At 42.9% G+C, this 16137-nt stretch overlaps 1 pseudogene; it reads left to right on the plus strand.

Moving 5' to 3' along the window:
• The first annotated feature begins 10748 nt into the window (after nucleotides 1-10748).
• Nucleotides 10749-16137, plus strand: part of LOC141194381 (uncharacterized) — a 32861-nt pseudogene continuing 27472 nt past the window's right edge.

The raw sequence follows: 16137 nt of genomic DNA on the forward strand, positions 1-16137 counted from the left end.
CCCTTATTTATAGGCAATTACTGGCCCTACTTTTGGATATGCTTTAATAGTTAAGACAAAATGGGAAGAGGATGTGTGTCCCTTAGCTGAGGAGCAATGGGGGGAAATACTGAATTTGATACCTAACCTTTCCTTGTCGAAGACACAAAGATTGTCCCAAATTCTTATCATTCATAGGGTATATTATATTATTTTATTTAAAATTGAAATACAAACGGATGACAAATGCCCTGAATGTGATAAAAATCACGCCCACCTAATACATATGACGTGGGAATATTGGCGACTACTGTAATGTGGTGATCGCTCTTGTACTATCTGTATTTGGGATACAACTTCAGTTGGAACCTAAAATCTGTATCCTAGGACTCCTGGGAGAGGACGTAGACCAGACTCCCATATGGCAGTAGCTAGCTCAAGAATATTATTCTAGCCAGATAGTTGTTGGCACTACATTGGATAGACAATTCTCCCCCAACGATAACAGAACTAAAATCCAGGATAAATGACACTATGCTTGGAAAGGAAGCTTATATATGAAGAAACGCTGTCAAGAAATCCATACACATATGGAACAATGGTTAATTACCCCCGGTATGGCTTCAGAAAACCTTCTCAGAAATACTATACTGGACCGTTTGTCCATTTCCTTACAGTAAACCAGTAATTTATATCCTTATACCCAAGGTGTCAGCGAATAATAATTGTCTCAGTCCATATAATTGTCCCTTCTTAGATATATTCTTTTTCTTTTGTTGTCCCAATAGGGAAAAAAATAATCCGTCAGGAATATTTCAGACATTTATGTACAAATGTAAAATTACTATTCCAAAACCTTGTACTATAGAGCGATATTGGGATTTATATCATTGTAAACCGGTTGTTGTATTGTTACTGGTTATTTATTTTTATTTATTTTTTTTGTCACAAAGTTTGTTTACAAAAAAAAATGTTGGTAATTATTTCTTTTGTTCAAAATGATCTGATTGAAAAAAGAAAGATGCTAAGGTCTATAATAGATCAAACATATACAAAATATCAAGATCGCATGCAGAGGTATTCTTACAAATTCACAGATAAATGTGGTCTCACATTGACAAGGAGGTTACATCCACACATGTAAAGGACATATGTATCCAAAATAAAAGGGGCACCCGGCTATAGACTCATAACCCCACTGACATAGAGGAAGCATTTCATTGCTGTTATAGCTCGCTATATAATATTTATGCACAATACCACGACGTGCCACCTAATAGTCTTAAAACAAAAATTGACAAATATATTATGGACACTACTGTTCCTTCCTTACAGCCCCCCGAGCAGGAGGTACTAGACAAAGCTTTCACTGAAGGAGAGATATGAGAGGCCATTAAATCATTCCCTATTGGGCAGGGAGTTAAGGAGATATAGGGGAAAGAGAAAATATACCTGTGTAGCTTACATAATGAGAGGACAGATGTGTGACACCGTGTCTCACCAGAGAGATCTAAGACTGTAAAGAAAGACAGATAAGATAGGTATCCACCACATCATAGACAGCCCCAGTGGGAGAGGAATACAGGCATATGTGGCACCCCAGGGGTCTGGTTTTCCACAGTAACAGCAATGTTATGTCTGAGAGCAGGTGGGAGGTCTCTTGGTCAGGGATCCTATGCATGCCACACCTCCTGCCCAGTCCTGGGAGGGGAAGAACTTCCCCTATATAAACCTAGGGCTGAGGCAGGGTTAGTGTGTAGAGAAGAAGTAGAGACAGAGAAGAGAAGCAGATCTAGGAAAGAACATCAGGAGCTCTGTGGGAGCAGTGCTACAAGGAGTCAGGGGCTGGCAGCTGCAGAGCTCGCCCTGACTGAGAAGTTATCACCGGACCCGGAGTCCGAGGCTGTGGGGACTAACTCCTATCCAGCAGCAGAAACCGACCGGCAGGGGATTGCAGGTCCTCTGGCCCAGAAACCCGAAGGCCCCGAGTCACCGGCCATACGGGTGAGCACCACACGGTACACTCAGGGACGTGGGCTACTTATACCCGCCTCTAGCAAGGTAGCCAGAAGAGTATCGTTAGTTTGGGAGGCCTACAACTCCACCTGGCCAGGGGAGATCCCATCTGCTCAAGGACTGACCAGGCCCCAATCGCTAGCCAGTACTCCGGGAGGGTCTATCTTTGTCACCAGTAAAGACCCTGAACTACACAGTACCGTCTCCGAGTGGTTCCTGCTACCCCCATCATCCACGTCGGCTGCCCTGAGGCCATACCCCTCCCGTTGGGGGTTATACTATCACGCTGCACAATCCTACCACCGGCCTCAGCGGTCTGCCCTGCAGCAGCAGCTCCCTGGCTGCACTCAACGGGTGGCGTAGTCGTCCAACATCTACCGCTAAAACAGCGCCACTTAGTCTGACTCCCTGGGCACGGACCGGATCACCGCCACGAGACTACAACCCTCAACAGATCCGGCTCCGGGTAAGCTCCCGCGTGCGCAACGCAGCGCGACACAGGCCCAGGGGCGCGTCACATACCATAGGATTTTTTCAGGATTTCCTAGGTCTGGCGTCCTGACGCGGTATTCACCGCTTGTCAGCGTGTGGCGCCTGTATCAGAGAGCACCCGGAAGTGTTTTATACAGGCATGCAATGAGCGTCCAGAGACCCCGGCCAATAGGAAAATTGTGACCACGGCGGAAGTGACGCTATCGGTTGCTAGGTAGATGAATATCCGGTCATGTGATGCCTATGGTGCTTTCCAGATGGGCGGAAGTATGTGTTCCAAGCTAGTGATAATACTATGTATCAGAGATATCACGTTCCGAGGCTGAGTGCTATGTTTTAAATGGATACAAGGTGGATATGGGAAATGCAATGGAGCGGAAGAGGGAGAGTGGGATGATCCAAATTAGTAGGACCAGCGGAAATAGAATTTGATGTTCCAGAAGGGGGTTAATAGGATATTAACATTGGATCTAAAAAACAAGAAAAAACATGTCAATATCTCTCCAAACATGTAAACTGTCAAAGATCGACAGTTGGGTCGGGAGAGGAGGACTACTACTCAGGGCCGGCCTTAGGGTATATGGCGCCCTGTGCGAAATCCCTCTTGGCGCCCCCCCCCAAAGAAAAAAAATTAAACTCATGTAGGTGAAAACAACAAGTGCATTTTTTATTAATCAAATGATCAAGTAATAACAAGCAACAAAAGTTGAACAGACGGTCATTATAAAGTATAAAGTGTTTTGAACAGGTACAATTTTTATTTCTGAAACAATCAATTTCAACCATAAAATACACATTCAAAGTGCATTGCAAAGAGTCCCAAATGAATGTGCTTAGAAAATAACTTTTCGGGCTTTTGTTCTTGCAAACTCATCGATAGTGGTGGTCATGTCCAGACTCTGAAGAATGTCATTTTCAATGGACAGGACTGCTAAAGCTGTTAGTCTGTCATCTGACATTGACGACCTCAAGTAAGTTTTTATCAGTTTTAATTTGGAAAAGCTACGTTCTCCTGAAGCCACCGTGACAGGAATTGTCAGCAAAATACGAAGTGCTACCCACAGATTGGGGAAAGTGTCAGTCAGACTATTTTTGTTTATGAAGTTTAGCACATCAAGAGGATTTATGGTATCACTAGGTAAAAGACTTTGAATGTGGTAGAATTCCTGGGCCAACTCTTCTCCGTTTACGTCAGATTCAGTTCCACTAACCAATGCAGCTTGTAGATTTAGGCAACTTCTTGTCAGGTCTTCTCTAGAAAAACTATTATTTTTTATGTTGTATAAGAATCCCCATACTCCGTTATGGTTTTCTAATTGTTTGAAGCGCTCCTCCAATGATGCTGACGCTGTGTCTACTAAAACGAAAAAAAAATCTACCTTGAATTTAGATTGCGGGTCTGTTATTGCTTCGTCCCGTCCTTCATAACTAAAACTAGCTTTCTTCACTCTGATGCGCTTTTCTGGCCTAAACACTGGCTCCAAATTCAAATTCTCAGCAATCTCCTTTGCACTCTGCAGTGCCATGTCAAATCCTTTTTCACGAAAGTTTCTAATAAATTCTAGACACTTGTGAATTAGTTCTGTCACTGTACTGAGATCAGAAGTTTGTCTTTGCATGGCTTTACTTACGATATTTATTTGAAACAATATGTCATACCAAATGATAAACGACATGATAAACTTAAAGTCCGTAATCTTCTGAGCAAGAGTCTTGGCTTCAAAAGATACATTTGGCTCAACTCTCTCTTCCTCAGATAGTGCAATTAGTGCCTCATGTATGTCTCCTAAATGATAACGAAAGGGTTTAAGGCAGTCTATTCTGCATTCCCATCTTGTAGTAGACATGGGTTTCAAAGTCAGACCTGAAATATGGTCAGTCAAGATTTTCCACCTTTTAACAGAGCCAGAAAAAAGAACATAAATACACTGGATTAAACCAAAAAGGTCCTTTGAGTCTTTACTAGATCTTGCTGCATCTCCAACCACAAGATTAAGACAATGGCATCCACATGGTACAAAGACAGCACGAGAATTTTTCTCTAAAATTTGAACTTGAACACCGTTGTGTTTTCCTGCCATATTGGCACCATTATCGTAGCCTTGACCACGACAATTAGTAATATCTAAATTTTTCTCACTCAGAAAGTCAAGAAGGGCATCGGTCAATCCCTTTCCTGTTGTGTCTACAACATTTTTGTATCCAATAAAATGTTCCTTAATTGTGTATATGCCACATACTTCATCCAAAAAGCGAATGGTAAATGACATTTGCTCCTTGTGGCTTAAATCAGGGGTGCAGTCTAGTATTATAGAGTAATATTTAGCCTGGTTGCAGCGCGTTACAATGTGGTTAATGACTTGGCTTGCCATCAGAGCAATAATTTCATTTTGAATAGTTTTACCACAATAGTGGTCTGATATTTCTTTGGAGACAACACGATGCAGGTGTTCTGACATCACTCTATCAAACTTTCCAAGTACCTGCACAAACCCCAAAAAGTTTCCATTATTGGGGGTAAAAAGACGATCAGAACTTCCTCTGAATGCCAAATTGCGTTCTGCAAGAAATTGAATAATACATACAAGCCTTTCCAACACTCCTCTCCAGTGTTGTCTTTCTCTATTCATAAGAGTTTGCATGTTGGAATCTATTGTTGTATTCGTCTTGAGCCGAACCTGAGTCTCCAACCATTTACGTTCTGCTAAAAAATGATTTGGTGAGGACTCGTGTGATTTTAATATAGATGATATATGTTGCCAGTCTTGAGATCCATCTAAAGCAAGAGATGACCTTGGTTTTCTATCAAATAATTTACAACAAAAGCAGAATACTTTGTTTGCAGATTTTGAGTAAACCAACCACTGTCTCTTGCAGTGTTGTCCATTAACCAAAACTCTCTTATAGAATTTAGCAGAAAAGTGACGGTCATTTGAATCTTTTTTAAACTCCATATCTGTTATATCATGAACAGGCCCAGTTTCCACAACATGATCTATAACTTTGGTAGTCAATGAAGGCCATAGAGCGGGATCAGTGTCAATCAGTATTAGATCTTGATTGCTTGGAAATTCTGGGATATCAGTTTCCTGGTGACCAGTGCCTGTGTCAGCTGCAGAATGTTCCTCTGGATTTTCAACATTTTCAGTTAAATTTTCTAAAAATTGAGGATCCTCTGCTATCTCTGATTCATCGTTTAGAGAGCCATCAGGGTTTGAAAATTGTCCTGACGTGGAAGGTTCATCCAAATCGATTTCTATTGGACCTTCTCTATGTGTCGCTACACTTTCATATTGTTCTGCAGCTGTCTCTTTAGAAGAGCATTGGTCGCTGGATTTCTGAAAAAGCTTTTTGAAAGACTCTGCACATTTTTTGTCTTCAACTTCTTTAAGTGCTTTTCGTTTTCGATTTTGTGCTCCTGATAGTTTTTTGGGGCCCATAATTAAACTGAAAAATGTATATAATAATAACACTATTATTATTGAAACTTAAATATTCTAAATATTCTTCATCTTTTTATTATAATGCAGCAACAAAGAACAGATAGTCAGGGAACTGATCTTCTACCAACAAAGGCTGTCCATTTATGATGGGAGTCGTAGTTTTGCAATGGCTGACTCACAGGGTGGCAATGGGGACATTGGGGGGATGTCTGTCTGTCTGCACCTTATTGTTAACGTCTTTATTCAAGTTTGTTCATCATATCAGGCTCAGCAGCACAGCACTCACCAGTCACCACCACTTTGTAGCTGAGCTGCCTGCAGCATCCCCGGCGCGGCACTGTGTCTGAGCTGTGTGACGTCACAGTGCCGTGCCCGCGCCAATGGAAGGAGACGAGAGATGCTGCAGGCGGCGCCTCCCGCACTGTCTCCAGCGCTGGGGGTAAGTGTGTGAGGAGGAGAGAGTGCAGCGCGCCCGGGTCCCGGCCGGACATTTCAGAGCAGAGAGGGGGCGCCGGCGCCTGAGCACAGAAGAAACGCTGGGCGCTCCCTCTCTGCTCTTCCATAAGAAAAATACCGACGGGGAGGGAGCCAGCGCAGCGCCCCCCTTCACTCTCAAGTTTGAGGCGCCCTGTGCAGTTGCACAGCTGGCACGCCCCAAAGGCCGGCCCTGCTACTACTCCTCTCATCCGAACGCTGATAACAGCGAGAGCGGCGCTGCTGAGGGGAGCAGTAGTTTTCCTCAGCAGAGCCGGCGTGCCTGGGGTGAAAAAAGAAATAAAAAAAGTAAAAAGAGAAAAAAAAACCTTATACTCACCTGTCCGGCGACCTCCGGTGTCCTCGGTCCCAGCAATGCTCTCCTCCCGGCGGCTGGCGTTATACTGCTGGGAGTGCGCTCGCTCCTAGCAGTATACTGTGCTTCCAGGACCTGTGGTGACGTAAGCGATCATCTGATTGGTCACGTGACCGATCAGCTGATGATCACGTGACCTCACCCTGGGAATACTCTCAAGTTCTGAGTGGTAAGCTCATCAACCCCAGTGACCTTACTCCTGCAAAGCAATGTATACTGACAGGAGTGATTTCACACTTCTTGACAGTGTACATTGCTGTCTTCTACAGCAGTGACATCAGTGATTGGGTGAATGGCAGTAGCTGACACCAAGCTCTTTTCTTTGGTGATCACAAGATGTCAATCAGACCTTTTCATGACCAAACCTAATTAAAGTAAAGTAAAGAGTTAAATAAACACACAGAAATAAAGCAAACACTTTATTTTAAATACAACAGGTACATTCTTTAATAATTTAAATTAACCAATATACTCACCCCAGTTCTGACGGTAATCCAAGGGTTTAAGCAATGTCCCATCAAATAACTTTATTTAGCTCCAAAAAACGCATAAAAAACAAGGCAAAACCGCACATTTTATCCGCAGCGTTTTTCCTGCCAAAGAGATGCAGAAACGCTCAGGAAATTTCTGCTTCAAATCCTGATCGTGCGCACATAGTCTCAATCTCAAAGGCAAAGAAAGATCTCCTTAGGCACTTTCTAACAGTCCTGGGAATCTGATGTAGTCTACAAATGGATACCTTAAAAACATAAAAATAGAGTTACAAAAACAAGATACTGTCCCTTGTTCACCAATTTATTAGAAAATATGGATCCCCCGCAGGTCCGACATAGTTCAGCTCTTCCCATGACGTTCCCTGAATCCGTTGATAAAAGTGTATGGAGAGTCTCCATAGGCTTTTAGCAGCCGCTACTCCTGGTTCCTGCTGCACTCTGAGACCCGGCGGCTCTGCACAGCAGTGACTTCAGTAACTATACTGCTTATCAGAGTCGCCGGGTCACACTGTCCTCTGTTAGACCTGGCGACTCTGATGAGCAGTATAGTTACCAATGTCACCGCTGTTCAGAGCTGCCAAGTCTCGCAGGGCGAAGCGGGACCCAGGAGTGACTGCTGTTAAAAACCTATGGAGACTCAGAACAAATCTCCATAGGCTTTTATCGACGGATTCGGGGAACGTTGTGGGAAGCACTGGATTACATTGGACCTGTTATTTTCTAATAAATTGTTGAATGAGAGACAGTGCCTTGTTTCTGTTTCTCTCTTTTTATGTTTTTTGGGTATCCATTTATGGACTACGTTGGATTCAGTGGACTACGTCAGACCTGCATGTTTTTTTTTGTGTTTTTTAATAAATTTGTGAACCAGGAAAAGTGTTGGGAAATGTTTATTCAAATGAAGTATTTTTTGTTTTTATTTTTGATTGCTGGGTCAGTAATGGAAGTGTCTTATAGACACCGCTTCATTACTACCATCAGAGCTTGATGCCAGCTGTGATTTGTGACAAATTACAGCTGACATCAACCCCAAGACACTTTACACTGATTGTCAATGCATCAGGGCAATTGGGAAGAGCAAAGGCAAAATGCCATAATTGGTGCATCTCATATACTTCTGGTATATTTAAGCTGGGAAGGGCCCAATAACCAGGGACCTTCCCAATCTGATATCAGTTCTCTGCTGTATGCTTTACCTTTGCTGGTTACAAAAATAGGGAGGGGTGGGCACATCATTATTTTTAATTATTTATTTATTAGGTTAAACAAGGGTAAACGGCCATTAATGCCATTGGAAAGGCTGTAAAGGGTGAGAATTTATACAGTACAGACCAAAAGTTTGGACACACCTTCTCATTTAAAGATTTTTCTGTATTTTCATGACTATGAAAATTGTACATTCCCACTGAATGCATCAAAACTATGAATTAACACATGTGGAATTATATACTTAACAAAAAAGTGTGAAAGAACTGAAAATATGTCTTATATTCTAGGTTCTTCAAAGTAGCCACCTTTTGCTTTGATGACTGCTTTGCACACTCCTGGCATTCTCTTGATGAGCTTCAAGATGTAGTCACCGGAAATGGTCTTCAAACAATCTTGAAGGAGTTCCCAGAGATGCTTAGCACTTGTTGGCCCTTTTGCCTTCACTCTGCGGTCCAGCTCACCCCAAACCATCTCGATTGGGTTCAGGTCTGGTGACTGTGGAGGCCAGGTCATCTGGCGTAGCACCCCATCACTCTCCTTCTTGGTCAAATAGCCCTTACACAGCCTGGAGGTGTGTTTGGGGTCATTGGTCTGTACTGTATATGTAGGGGGGTTGTGAAATTATATGTAGGACATCTATCATCTCTCTAACTTCTTTCTATCATCTATCGATATCTGTACATAACATTGTTTTCTTAGTTTTGTAATCAGCTTTAGGTTACATAGAGGATTATAGTAAGTAAAAGACGATGTTAATGACGCATTGTAAACGGATGCAGGAGAGAAAAAGATGAACGGGATGAACATCGGAGCGATTTATAATCTGCTGATGTGAACGATCCCTTATCTGGACTCTGAATATAGTCTATCAAGGCCGCCCTCCCTGGAAGGGGTTAAACATACGAGATTTCAGCATTTTAGCTCCTGGCATGAAGTGGATAGCACAATCATATGCCGCCATATAGTAGACGTCCGGGAACTGGTGATAATCACCTCATGTGTCGTCTATTTCAGGGTTCCCCAACTCCAGTCCTCAAGGCCCACCAACAGGTCATGTTTTCAGGATTTCCTTAGTATTGCACAGGTGATAATTCCATCATCAGCACAGGCAATAGTTACATCACCTGTGCAATACTAAGGAAATCCTGAAAACATGACCTGTTGGTGGGCCTTGAGGACTGGAGTTGGGGAACCCTGGTCTATTTGTCTCCAGGAAAATCCCACGTTCACACTGTGCATCCACTGAGGCCCCTGATCATGTGACCCCCTGACTCCTCCCCTCCTGTGACCTCATCACAGCTCCTGTGCGCACACAACAGCCATATATGTGGTGGCAGCTCTGCAGGTGGAGGTATGTGGAGACCCCCATTACTGGGCGCAGGGGGCATTAACCCCTTCAGCACGGAGGCTCTTTGGGGGTCTCTGTGTGGTGTGAACAGTGAGGTAACAGCTGTGGACAGAATGCGGCTTCGCTGGTTCCTGTCCACATTAGGTCCCTTCTGACGACTGCAGAATGAAGGACAGAAGCCCAGAGACGTCCTCACACAATGGCCGTTCCTTCTCTCCTAGTTCCCGCACAGTGATGCAGATACTGGTGATAATCGCCCCCATATTCTCTGTATTCCTCCGGTGCGATGGATTTACCCTCAGGTTCAGCAATGCTCCTCCGCTATCTCTCCTCCACCTCAGCTATTTACCCTTTCAGTGCCACAAAACTGAACGTTCTTACAGTCCCCATTGTGCTCTCTTAGGAAATGTGTGGAATCGTTGGAGGGGTTAATGGCCACGGATTAGTGGGGTCTCCTATGTGCTCATTAATTCTCTGCCTTATGACATATCTGACATTACATCCCAGACACTGAATACCATATACTACAAATTCACCGCTGCAGGCGATCCATTGTTTAATGAAATGTTTATATTTAATGTGATTAAACCTATTTCTTGTGTTCGGCATATTTACATGGTGGACATTCATCAATGCCGCATTGGTGAAAACCCAGAGGTGTAAGGCAGGTTCTCGTTATCGGCTTCTCTTGGGATTAAACCAGGAGACAGGAGTTGTGAAAGGGTCTGGGCCGAGAACAAACAACCATCTCGTAAAACCATCAGACAACCATCTCGTGACAAACGTATTCAGCTGCCGACTGCGAGGAAGAAACTGCTTGTCTGTGGCCTAAAATATAAAGGTTTTATTAGTAGATGTAAAGATGAAAATTAAATACTGTAAAATAATAAAACTCCTAATATGTTTCCCTTAATATCGGATCCTGTCAATGAAGAGAATTTTCCTTATGGACCCATCAAAGATGCATATGGACAGAGACAAGATGGTGGAGAGGATATTACACCTCACCCTAGAGATCCTCTTCCGGCTTACTGGAGAGGTGAGAGATTCTGATGACATCACATTACATCATTCTTATCTATGGGAATAACAGATGGACAGAACTGGAGAGGTGAGGACTCTGGAAATGTCTGTACTGAGATATATTAATGTGTCTCTCCATAACCAGGATTACACAGTAGTGAAGAAGACCTCTAGGGAGTGCTGCCAGGACCCTGTGTCTGAGGGATGGGGAAGACCCCTGAGCCTAATCACAGGGCCTCCACCTCACCCCCTGATACATGAGGACATGAATGACCAGAAGATCCTAGAACTCACCTATAAGATGATTGAGCTGCTGACTGGAGAGGTGACACTGCTGGGAATGCTGGGACATTATGCAGTAACGCTATGGAGGGATCGGGGGATCACTGTATCATTGTATGTGTCAGGTTCCTATAAGGTGTCAGGATGTCACAGTCTATTTCTCCATGGAGGAGTGGGAGTATTTAGAAGGACACAAAGATGAATACAAGGACGTCATGATGGAGGTTCCCCAGCCCCTCACATCACCAGGTAATAGACAGGACTAAATACACACAACCTATAATTATCTCTATGTAAAGAATGAATTCAGTCCCTGTATGTGTTTCCTCCAGATCTATCCAGTAAGAGGACAACACCAGAGAGATGTCCCCGTCCTCTTCTTCCACAGGACTGTAAGCAAGAAGATCCCAATGTTCCTCAGGATCATCAGGTAGATGGAGAGAAGGTGTCATGAGATCTCCCCTATGATGTGTAGACGGCTGTGAAGGTCTTGTGCTCAGTCTTGTTTTATCCACCAGGATTATATGTTTTATACTTGTGTAATGAGACCGGTGGAGGTGACAGGATTAGAGCTGATCATAGATGTGACTTCTCCATCAGTCTGTGACTTATATATTTGTTTCAGGGTGAAGATCTGACCCATATTAATACTACAGAGACATATGTGAGGGGTGATGATCGGTGTAAGGAGGAGATTCCTACATATGACTACCCAGGTGAGTAGTGACCACTAAATGCAGAGAAGTCACAGATTCTTCTCAGTCACCGCTGTGGCTGCTTTATCGGTCATGTAGTCCGGCCGTATCACAATCGTGTGATCACCATTTTGCCTCTAGATCACAACATTCTCCTCCACCAAAAACTGTTCAAATGACTTTGGGCAATGGAAGCCCTTTCTGTGCTGCTGAATGTTCTCATATCGTCCCTACAAGACCAGGTCCAGTCTTTCTGACCAAACTTCACTTTTATGATCGACAACATTTAATGTGCAGTGAGGGCCAAGTGTGCATTTCTGTACAATAACAACAGAGTTTCCCTTTATACTTTTCAATTTCTTTTAAAATTGACTAACTTCTAACAGGATTGTGATAAACTACATAAAAAACATTACACCTGTGCCATGATATACAGTGGGGGAAATAAGTATTTGATCCCTTGCTGTTTTTGGGAGTTTGCCCACTGACAAAGACATGAACAGTCTATAATTTTAAGGGTAGGTTAATTTTAACATTGAGAGAGAAAATATCCAAAAAAATCAAGAAAATCACATTGTATAAATTAGATATTTTTTTTTTCATTTTGCAGTGAGAAATAAGTATTTGATCCCTCTGGCAAACAACACTTAATGCTTGGTGGCAAAACCCTTGTTTGCAAGCACAGCAATCAGACGTTGTTTGTAGTTGATGATGAGGGTTGCGCACATGTCAGGAGGAGTTTTGGTCCACTCCTCTTTGCAGATCATCTCTAAATCATTCAGATTGTGATGCTGTCGCTTGGCAACTCTGAGCTTCAACTACCTCCATAAGTTTTCTATGGGATTAAGGTCTGGAGACTGGCCAGACCACTCCATGACCTTAATGTGTTTCTTTAAGAGCCACTCCTTTTGTTGCTTTGGCTGCATGTTTTGGGTCATTGCCTTGCTGGAAGACCCAGCCACGAACCATTTTTAATATCCTGGCGGAGGGAAGGAGATTGGCACTCAGGATTTTACGGTACATGGCTCCATCCATTCTCCCATTGATATGGTGAAGTAGTCCTGTGCCCTTAGCAGAGAAACACTCCCAAAACATAATATTTCCACCTCCATGCTTGACTGTGGGGATGGTGTTCATTGGGTCATAGGCAGCATTTCTCTTCCTCCAAACACAGCGAGTTGAGTTAATGCTCAATTTTTGTCTCATCTGACCACAGCACCTTCGCGCAATAACTCAGAATCATACAGGTGTGCAATGGCAAACTTCAGATGGGCCTGCACATGTGCCTTCTTGAGCAGGGGGGACCTTGCGGGCACTGCAGGATTTTAAACCTTTAAGGCATAATGTGTTACCAATGGTTTTCTTAGTGACTTTGGTCCCAGCTGCCTTGAGATCATTAATAAGATCCCCCCGTGTAGTTTTAGGCTGATCTCTTACCTTCCTCATGATCAAGGATACCCCACGAGGTAAGATTTTGCATGGTGCCCCAGATCGATGTCGACTGACAGTCATTTTGTATTTCTTCCATTTTCTTACTATTGCACCAACAGCTGTCTTCTTCTCACCCAGTGTCTTACTTTTTTTATTACTTATGGTTTTGTAGTCCATTCCATCTTTGTGCAGGTCTATGATCTTGTCCATGACATCCTTAGAAAGTTCTTTGGTCTTGCCCATGTTGTAGAGGTTAGAGTCTGACTGATTAATTAAGTCTGTGCACAGGAGTCTTTTATACAGGTGACTATGTAAGACCGCTGTCTTTAATGCAGGTAATGAGTTGATTAGTAGCGTCTAACTGGTCTGTTGGAGCCAGAACTCATAATGGTTTGTAGGGGATCAAATACTTATTTCTCACTGCAAAATGCAAAAAAAAAATATTTAATTTATACTGTGTGATTTTTTTGGGGATATTCTATCTCTCAATGTTAAAATTAACCTACCCTTAAAATTATAGACTGTACATGTCTTTGTCAGTGGGCAAACTTACAAAAACTGCAAGGGATCAAATACTTATTTTCCCCACTGCATCTCTAAGCTGTGCGTGGCTGATGGCTGTAATATACAGTACAGACCAAAAGTTTGGACACACCTTCTCATTAAAAGATTTTTCTGTATTTTCATGACTTTGAAAATTGTGCATTCACACTGAAGGCATCAAAACTATGAATTAACACATGTGGAATTATATACTTAACAAAAAAGTGTGAAACAACTGAAAATATGTCTTATATTCTAGGTTCTTCAAAGTAGCCACCTTTTGCTTTCTTGACTGCTTTGCACACTCTTGGCATTCTCTTGATGAGCTTCAAGAGGTAGTCACCGGAAATGGTTTTCACTTCACAGGTGTGCCTTGTCAGGTTTAATAAGTGGGATTTCTTGCCTTATAAATGGGGTTGGGACCATCAGTTGTGTTGTGCAGAAGTCTGGTGGATACACAGCTGATAGTCCTACTGAATAGACTGTTAGCTGCTTTTTTCTTGCCATAATACAAATTCTAAGTAAAGAAAAACGAGTGGCCATCATTACTTTAAGAAATGAAGGTCAGTCAGTCTGAAAAATTGGACAAACTTTGAAAGTGTCTCCAAGTGCAGTTGCAAAAACCATCAAGCGCTATAAAGAAACTGGCTCACATGAGGACCGCCCCAGGAAAGGAAGACCAAGAGTCACCTCTGCTTCTGAGGATAAGTTTATCCGCGTCACCAGCCTCAGAAATCGCAGGTTAACAGCACCTCAGATTAGAGACCAGGTCAATGCCACACAGAGTTCTAGCAGCAGACACATCTCTACAACAACTGTTAAGAGGAGACTTTGTGCAGCAGGCCTTCATGGTAAAATAGCTGCTAGGAAACCACTGCTAAGGACAGGCAACAAGCAGAAGAGACTTGTTTGGGCTAAAGAACACAAGGAAAGGACATTAGACCAGTGGAAATCTGTGCTTTGGTCTGATGAGTCCAAATTTGAGATCTTTGGTTCCACCACCGTGTCTTTGTGCGATGCAGAAAAGGTGAACGGATGGACTCTACATGCCTGGTTCCCACCGTGAAGCATGGAGGAGGAGGTGTTATGGTGTGGGGGGGCTTTTCTGGTGACACTGTTGGGAATTTATTCAAAATTGAAGGCATACTGAACCAGCATGGCTGCCACAGCATCTTGCAGCGGCATGCTATTCCATCCGGTTTGCGTTTAGTTGGACCATCATTTATTTTTCAACAGGACAATGACCCCAAACACACCTCCAGGCTGTGTAAGGGCTATTTGACCAAGTAGGAGAGTGATGGGGGGCTACGCCAGATGACCTGGCCTCCACAGTCACCAGACCTGAACCCAATCGAGATGGTTTGGGGTGAGCTGGACCGCAGAGTGAAGGCAAAAGGGCCAACAAGTGCTAAGCATCTCTGGGAACTCCTTCAAGATTGTTGGAAGACCATTTCCGGTGACTACCTCTTGAAGCTCATCAAGAGAATGCCAAGAGTGTGCAAAGCAGTCATCAAAGCAAAAGGTGGCTACTTTGAAGAACCTAGAATATGTCATATTTTCAGTTGTTTCACACTTTTTTGTTAAGTATATAATTCCACATGTGTTAATTCATAGTTTTGATGCCTTCAGTGTGAATGTACAATTTTCATAGTCAGGAAAATACAGAAAAATCTTTAAATGAGAAGGTGTGTCCAAACTATTGGTCTGTACTGTACATCTATTCACGCCTGCAGGAGATCTGGTGGCATGGCTCGAGCCCTGGTTTCATGGATTCTCTCCATGTCATAAATTACTTTATGTTTTCCATCCTAAGGAATTCAGATTCCTGCACAATGTCTCCTGAAATGGGGGCACTAATACTTTCTCTACTCTTCTGGTCAGAACTCATCATACCTCCAATGGTCCACCATAAATGAGTGCAATTCCATTTAGTGTTGGAGGTCTCCCCTCATACATACGTTCTTGTTGAGGATGTAACATGTTTTTTTCTTCTATGTCTTTTTTTACAGGTTCATTCTGTATGATAGTTCGATTGTGGTGGGATCATCCGGCCTCACTTATGTGAGACTGTATCTCCCTGGTAGTCTATAAAAAAAGATCTCCATTGTCTCTTCCAAATGTCCGATATCTAAATTTAAGACCCCTCAGCTCTGCACTATTATAACTAATTCTCTTTAAATGTCTAATATTTCTTCTTGAATCGCATCTGATAGAAAATATTCTTCTCCTTTACATTTTTCACTGATGAAGACTGTTGAGTTTGATCATTTCAGTAGATGTGTTACTGTCTATACTCAGTTTTTGACTACAGTAGTTATTTCTCCCTAATACT

The sequence above is a fragment of the Phyllobates terribilis genome, unplaced genomic scaffold (genome assembly GCF_046119375.1).
Source record: "Phyllobates terribilis strain yellow unplaced genomic scaffold, ASM4611937v1 Scaffold_70__1_contigs__length_7381418, whole genome shotgun sequence".
Lineage (NCBI taxonomy): Eukaryota > Metazoa > Chordata > Amphibia > Anura > Dendrobatidae > Phyllobates > Phyllobates terribilis.